Source organism: the organism of the source record quoted next, unplaced genomic scaffold, assembly GCF_019419815.1.
Source record: "Pyrus x bretschneideri cultivar Hongxiangsu unplaced genomic scaffold, Pyrus_bretschneideri_v1 Contig15, whole genome shotgun sequence".
Taxonomy (NCBI): Eukaryota; Viridiplantae; Streptophyta; class Magnoliopsida; order Rosales; family Rosaceae; genus Pyrus; species Pyrus x bretschneideri.
The window spans coordinates 577,960-586,363 of NW_025999446.1; the positions used below are offsets into that span (position 1 = coordinate 577,960).

The following is an 8,404-nucleotide window of genomic DNA, read 5'->3' on the forward strand; positions in this document are numbered from 1 at the left end:
TAAGGAAATTCTTAAAATTGGACTCTTCATGGACTTTCTAACACCTCACGATTTAACGTTAATTTCTATGCCATTATTATAAAGAGAGTCCAAAAAAAGTCATAATTTTGAGTCTCATTAGACCATCTCCAAATGAAATGTCAAATTATAAGAGTCAAATTACAATTAATGACTGATGTGGCAATCTAAAGTATTATGTCAAATTTTGTAATTCTCCAATCGAATTGTCAAATGTTATTTTATTATTTAAATAAAAATTTAAATGGTTGTAATTATTATTAAAAAAATGTTGAAACAAATTTTTTATTAGTTGAAATGTTAGTAGAATAAGAGATCCACCATTAGAATGAATTAAAAATAAATTTGACATTGATGTCAAATTTAACTCCAAAACATAAAGCCTTCAAATTCAGTCAGCAAATAACACTTCAGTTAGAAAGACTTTTGATGTCAAATATGAATAGTGGCATTACATCTTGAATTTTAACATCTCCTTTGAAGATGCTCTTAGTATTTCTCAACCCTACTTTTACAAAAAGGGATCATCTTCAGATTCATTCCTCCTAATCCACCAAGTTCGGGGATCCGGACCGTTGAAATTTGATCAACGGCTATAAACAGTGGCCCACTTTAAAAGTTATAATAACTTTAGTTATTGAATCAAATTTCAACGGCCTGATTCCCGAACTTAGTGTGTTAGGATAAAGGGATCCGGAGAACTTTCCTACTTTTACCTCAGTGCCACCTTTTCCGTAGTTCTCACACGTGCAGTGTTGCGCATGTGGTAATTGGCTGGTTATTCTGGAATCTTGACACGTTAAGCTATGCCCAACTAACCACCGTCCAAGGGACCATATTATTCTGAAATCTTTTGTTTCATCGGACGCAAATTTCATTAAATTTCAATCAATTATTAAATTTAAAAATACGTGTCTTTAGATGTTTTTAAATCTAATCATTAAATTTCAATCAATTATTGAAAATGATGAGCGAGGCCCAAAAAAAAATGACTAAGAGGGGGCTACATTTGTCCACCCTCTTTTGACTAAATAATAACCTGTTGGACTTCATAATTTATAGCCCAGCTATAAATGGAGATAAGATTTTAGACAAATCAGATGTTTTTTTATTTTTAAACCTTTAGTCCTTTCTATTAAAGACGAACTAAATTATCAAACATCAAAGGAATCACTATCAGCAATTTGACGAACACAAAGCCTCAGCACGTTCATGATAAAAGTGGTTTCAGGAATCTTCGTTCATTTGGCTTTTTTTTTTCCTTTTTTTTTTTTTTTTTTTTTGGAAAACATCATTTGGCTACTTTTGACAACAAGAATTTTCGGATGCCCCACCTAAAATTTGTACATTTCAATCACGAAATGGCATCTAATTTTAGTAGAGACTACGAAAAGTTGTGTCATGTTAGTTCGTCAATGAAATACATCTTCCAACAGATATTTTTATTTTCAAATTCAAATTTTGTCTTGGTAAATAAGAACAGTTTAGAATATATACCGTCAGAATTTGTACTGTGTTATGATTTAAAAAGAAATGAAGATTATGGAAATGCTTTGGCTGTTTATTTAACGATAATCAGAAAAATACGTGCCACTTCAACTAAAGTTTACACCTAATGAAAGGCATCCATTTCTGATATTAGCCTCCACCAACATCAAAACAAAGCCTAGGTACTGATTATTTAGTATCTAAGACTCCCAACAAAGCAAACCCAGAAAGATTTTTCACTTTCAAAATCCCTCTCTACTCCCAAATCTCAATCTCCATGAACCCATCCTCGGTAGCACACCCCCTAAACATTCCCATACAATTAAACCCATAAGCTACTTCACCCTTGTTAGACACAGCTATGAGTCCGGCCTTGCCATCATCAAGCCTCTCTTTGATCACAAAATCCACTGCATCTTGCAGCCCCAGGCCCTTGTACTCCATAACTGCTGCCACCTCACGCGCGAGTGTCCCGCGTATGATTGCCTCGCCCTCTCCAGTGCACGAGACCCCGCAAAGGTTACATGCATAGGTACCGGCACCAATGAGTGGCGAGTCACCGATTCGACCAGTCATTTTGTTCATGAGCCCACCGGTGGATGTAGCTGCAGCGCAACGCCCTTGGCTATCTACCACCACACACCCAACGGTCTCAGGGGCGTAAACTCTAATGGGAAGCCCGTTCATGACCAACGGACTCTCTACACCTGCGCTGCAACTCTCCAATCCTAATGGAATCCTATAATCAAACTGCCCGCGACCAAAATTAATTAATATGTGACCCAAAACGTACTAAGTACTTAATCCGTTAATTAATTACCCTTGATGAAAACAGAATATACGTACCAAGATTGTGTTGGCCTCCTTGGCCAATTTGAGCATCCCCACATTATCCTCCGTGATGAAATACTCGTTGTCCACGACCTCAACGCCCTAAAATATTACACAAAACCCCGTTAAGATTCCACAGAAAAATAATATATACAAATGAAATCTTTTTTCAGATATATTTGTAGATCACATGATTTAACGATTAATAATAAAATCTAACTATCAATTGTCGTTATACTTAATTTACAAAATATAATTTAAAAATAAAGTCCATATTATTTTTCTAAATGAGACAGTAGTGGAAGGAGATCAACTAAAATAATAATTAAGTAAACGTGTGGCACTGTGAACAGTAAGGTGGAATCTTTGCAGTAGATTCAGATTCAGATTCATTACACCTGCGGAACAAGACAAGAGTTTATATTTTATTCAAAATTTTTGGTATAAGGATTTATTATTTTTGTCAAGAATCCAAATTTAAATTTTGGTTCTGCGTTTGGGTATTAAATATTATTATAGATAATGAAAGGGGTTAAAGTGAAAATATAATAAACCTGTTGTCGGGCGAAGTCTTCGGCGCCGGAGAAGGCGAGGTAGGAATGAGGGGATTTGTCCATGACGAGGCGGGCGAGTGAAACGGGATTCTTAACCGTGGTTAAGCCCGAAACGGCGCCGCACCGTCTCATCGGTCCATCCATGATGCTGGCTTCCATCTCAACCGTCCCTTTAGCGGTGAGAGCGGATCCACGGCCAGAGTTGAAGAAGGGATCGGCTTCCAATTCCCGAACCTATTTTTTGACAAAACAAATTCACAAAAATTAATAATAAAACCAATTTTCAGTAAAAAAATAATTAAAAATAAAATAGTCTTTGAGGAGTGTAAACTATAAGAGAAAGTTCCAGCATGCATCATGCACCGCTAGCTTAGGGTAACCAGGCAAACTAAAAACGTGACTAAAAACTCGGAAAACATAACGGGAAAGTTTTCAGTGTTTGGAAAATCATTACGGCTTGTTTGGTCACGTGAAAATACACATAAAACAAACACAGAAATGAGATTAAATCTGCAGTAAAAGATATTGAACATGAAAATCAAACGGGTAATAGAAACGAATAAAAATACAGACTGCGAATTAGGTGAGCTAAGTCTGAGTTTAATATCGTGTTATAAATTAGGATAATTTAGAATACCGTCTTGTATGATATGACGGAAAACATGAATGCCATTTTTATGGGATTGACATGGAGAGAAATGTCGAGAGGGGGAGGGGGGAGACGTACAACGAGTTCGACAACATCGATGGCGGCGAGGATCGGAGCGGAGAGCAGAGATGCCGAGATTAAGGCACCGGGTGAGGAGTTGTTTGGCCTGCTCCTGACGCTCCATGGGGAGGTTTGGGTCGACACCCTGCGCCGCCGTGAACCGCAATTGCCCAACCACCCATATTTTTCTGCCTCTCAGTCGCGCTCTCTGTGTCCCTCTCTGGACTTGCTTTGGTGCGACTCTAGATCTCTCTATGTGCGCGCCCTCTTTTTTGCTTTGTTTGTGTTGTGTCTACGAAATGCCAGCGTTGCGGGGATTTTATAGGCAGGGGCGGATTCCAAATTGCCTCTAAGGAGTCGGATCTTAAAATTTAATTAAATTGGGTCGTGCTGATTTCCAAGGTTTGGCCCCAATACAAAAAGGGAATGCTGCTAGCCATTTTCACTTGAAAAAGGCTCCGGTCGCGATAAGATAGTCGGAAAATTACTTCTGTGGTAAAAAACAATTAAAGATTTAAGCTTTTAGGGTGAAGTGTATTAAGATTTAGGCTCAAAATTGAAAATTTTAGTTAATTCTTCTTTAATTGTTAGCACATAAGACTCTCATCTGAGACTAAAATGATAAAATTAGACTCACATGTAAGCTTCATTGGTTAACAATTAACAGAGTTAAGTTTTAGCCACATATGCGTGGCTTACATGCTAATAATTAATAGAGAGTTAACGGAATTTTCAATTTTTGGCCAAAATCCTTAAACACTTCACCACAAGAGCTTAAATCCTTTTTTTTTTCTTTCACTACAGGGATATCTTCCTACTATCCTATTACCACGAGGACTAATAATCCAATTAGGCCTTTAAAAATCTTAGAGAGATCAAATATGTGTGAAAATAATTCTTAGATATAAAGAGCATTTGTTTTCCTACTCACCTTGTAACTAAAATATTGACAACAAATCATAACTATGTACTTGGTGGGAATTTAATCCCACTACTTCTCTTCGGTCCTAATAACTAATTATTTAATCCATTAATACTATCATTCTGCTAATAAAATAAATAACAAATCAATATGAAGGAGTAAAACAATAGGATATGTGGATTTTCCATAGGCCTAGACTTGACTAAGTTGATTAGCACAATGTGCTCTTTTATATGTCTCCAAGTTCATATTCATTCTCTACATTTGAATAATGAAAAATGACAAATGGTTTATGTGGAAATTTTTTAAAATAACTGAAAGTGTTTTTGATGAAATTGTTTTTGGGTTTGAAAAGCGCTTGAAGTGTTTTATGCAAGAGCATCAGTTATGTGTTTTTTTCAAGAAGCACGTCATCTAATTTTCTAGGATTCATTAGTATTTTTACTAAGAATTGGTTCCAAAGCACTTTCATCAAAAGTGATTTCAATCATTTTAAATGCACTTTCAAACGAGTCCAAAATCACACTTTTTATGTCTTTTTACACACCTATGTTTAATCATATTCATTATTTTCGTTTAATTTTATTAAGATTTCTCGATTAAAATTAAACTTAATTAGGATTCCCCTGCATTTGCATTTGTGTTTGTGCCCCCACTTGTTGCGGGAAGTTATTCTAGTGTTAGCTGTGTCCAATAGGGAACGACGTGACGCACGAATCTCCAACCCATATTCTGTTTTGTGTTTAAGGTTTAATAACCCTTCATTTTGTTCAAAAAACAAAAAAAAAAAAAAAAAAAGCCCCCTTCATTTGCGGTCTTCCTTTTTTTTTTGGGGTTGTCTTTTCCGCTAGTTTGGTATTGATGTATTTAAAAAGAAAAAAAAAACTACTTATGTTATATTATGAGAATAAATAGTTGTAAAATAAAGTTGTTAAGTGTTTGGTAAAAAAATTTTAGTAAAATTGCTTTTAACAAAAAAAATAAAATAAATAGTGTCTGATTATACGGTAAACTTTTATATAAATTGCAAAGAATATGGTATTTAATGTGATATAATAATTGTCAAAGAGAATAATGTAGGGGACTTTTTAGTCAAAATGGTCCTTGAGATTTGCATCGCTCCTCACTTTGGTCCTTGAGATTTGAAATCAATAGAAGTAGTACCTGAGTTTGTCCACCATCAATTATTTTGGTCATTCCATGAAAAATCTCCATTAAATAAGACTAAAATGACAAAAATGCTCTCAATTTTTGTCAAATCATTTGGCTCATTGTTTATTAAATTGAGCGTATGTTTGTCATTTTGGTCCTTCTTTAATATATTTTTCCGTAGAATGACCAAAATGATTGATGGTGGACAAACTCAAGGACCACTTCTATTGATTTTAGATCTGAATGACCAAAGTGATGAATTATGCATATCTCAGGGACCATTTTAGCTAAAAAGTCTAATGTAAGGGTAATGATTGTAATTTTGTAAAATATGTGGGGGTATACTTGCCATTTAAAATTTTTATTAAATGGAGACTGATTACTATGCATCTAGCTCGTTTTTGCCACTAATGTCATGAATTTTTAGCATGCAAAGGATAGCCTGGCCCAACCCAATGGTGAAAGAGAAATGCTAAAAAGACTCTTTGAAAAACTGGACTATTCATGGATTCTCCATCATCTCATGTTTTCGGCATAATATTTTATAATGTAGGCACGAAAATTATGCCAAAAACATAATGTGGTGGAGAATTAATAGACTTTTGAATCTCCTTAGCATGAAATGGAGCAACGAAGGTAATTTTGGAATTTAGGGACCAATTTAAGTTTTACCACGCACGTATTTCAAATCTACTTGATAAGGAAGCGAGTTAAATGAAATGACCTATGTGGGTTTTCCAAAAAAAAGAGGAGATTATTTTTAATTATAAAAACCTACACGGATATACAATTATTACGATATTTTATTAATAGAACAGTGTATGTAAGTTTATCTTTAGAATAACGTTAACTTTGACGATAAACGTTACTACAGAGTGCATCCACACTGTATATTTCAAGATTTTACAAATTTCAAATTCATAAAACTTTCTCCAACTCACGAGAGCGATCTGGTTTGGAGCAGCTTATGGAGTGGCCAGGCCAGGGCAGTCTGGTCATGACAACTAAACACCTGCATGCAAGTAAATCGTATTTTTGAGAAAATATATATTTTTGCTTTGAAAGTCGTGCAGATACGTACAAGAACTCTTGGCATAGTTTAGTAGAAAAATCATCGTTATCATAAACTATTTTGTTTTCTTTTCTCCTCGTTGATTTTTCTCCTCGTTTGTTCTTCCTTTGTTTGTGGTCGTGACTCGAGTTTACGAATTATATAATGCCTAGTATATGTACAGAATCTGATCATTTTTTATACTGATCGCTGAAGACGATTTTAATTTTTTTTTTCATTAATTAATTGTTTCAAAAATAATGCCCAGTATATGTAGGTTAAATTTATAGTTGAGAAACAGAAATATGTAATTTTTCACTGCCTTGCCTTTGGAGAGATTTTGTAGTGTGCTCTGAGTACGGTCCGGTACACCAAGTATAATACAATTTGTTGAAAACTTAAAACAAAAAAAATCAACCAATTGTTTGTTATACTTGGTGTACAGGGCCATGTTTTCAGCATCCACAAAAATTTCTCTTGCCTTCATGCTTAAACATGAAGAGAAATGCTAAGTGGACTATCTAAAAAATGAAACTTTTCATGAATTATTGTCCACTCACAGTTGAACGTTAATTCTAGTGAATTTGATTATGAAAGTGATGTTAACCACCCCCAACCTAGACTTGCATGCTATAGTTGCTACCCTATTAATTTCTGCCTGGAGGTTAACATATCATTTAACCACTTATTGTCAAGTCACTTTCTTTAAACATTTCAAATGTCATGCGACGTCTAAATTTCTGGCCAATTTAATGTGACTTTCTTTTTACGCATTTCCATATATAAAACCGGAGTAGGTATGGCGGGCCTGGCGGCGGAGCCCTAATCATAAATTCAAAGGTGAGATGGGTCCCAACGGTGCTGGATTATTTCTGTATTTCGTTTAAGTATATCCCCACATGAGCATAATCGATCTAATTAGCACAGGATAATGAGATGATAAGACTGATGATGATTGGTTAAATGGTCTTGCTTAGGCTGATGACAATGTATTGAGGATGAAGCTGGCAGATATACATAAGGGTCATTCAAACCTTCTTAGCTAATTACGTAAAGATTACATCAATTAAACTCCACAACATTGATTTTCATGCGTACGTATATTAGAGCATCAAGTATATATCTATAGGAAGATTCTTTGTTATAGCTTTTGCGTGGAGCAGTTCTCTCGCAGTAAAATGGAACCTAAAGATCTCACTTAAGAGACAGACTCAACCAAGAACTTCTTCTCTTTGCATACAAACACATACAAAGTGTTTTTAAATAAAAATTTTAATTCTTGCTATCAAGGCTCTAAAAGGCACTAAGCCCTAGTCAGACGGTAGGCATGGGTTTAGCTAAAGCACCGGGCCTAGGTGAAGGGTTAGGCAGTTTTTTATTTTAATTAAAATAATCACATAAAATACAAATAAATGTCTACTTATACTTAAAAAAATATATAATTGTATAAGGATACATAATAAATTGCAAAATAGAATTTACATATAAATTATAAAGTACTAGAATATATTGAGAACATGGGGACCAAACATATAATGAGTATTCATCCAAGTACCCAACAAGTCTTTTACAATTTATTGAAAAAATAAAATGCAAAATTGAAGTTATTTATTTTTTATCTAAGTGAGAGTCACAACCTAGCTAGGACACCTAGTCGTCATCCAAGTATCCAATAAGTC

The 8,404-nt window shown here is 34.7% G+C and overlaps 1 pseudogene; it reads right to left on the reverse strand.

The window, feature by feature from the left end:
* Positions 1 to 1,558: 1,558 nt before the first annotated feature.
* Positions 1,559 to 3,895, reverse strand: LOC103945320 (annotated as a pseudogene).
* Between the last annotated feature and the right edge of the window lie 4,509 nt (positions 3,896 to 8,404).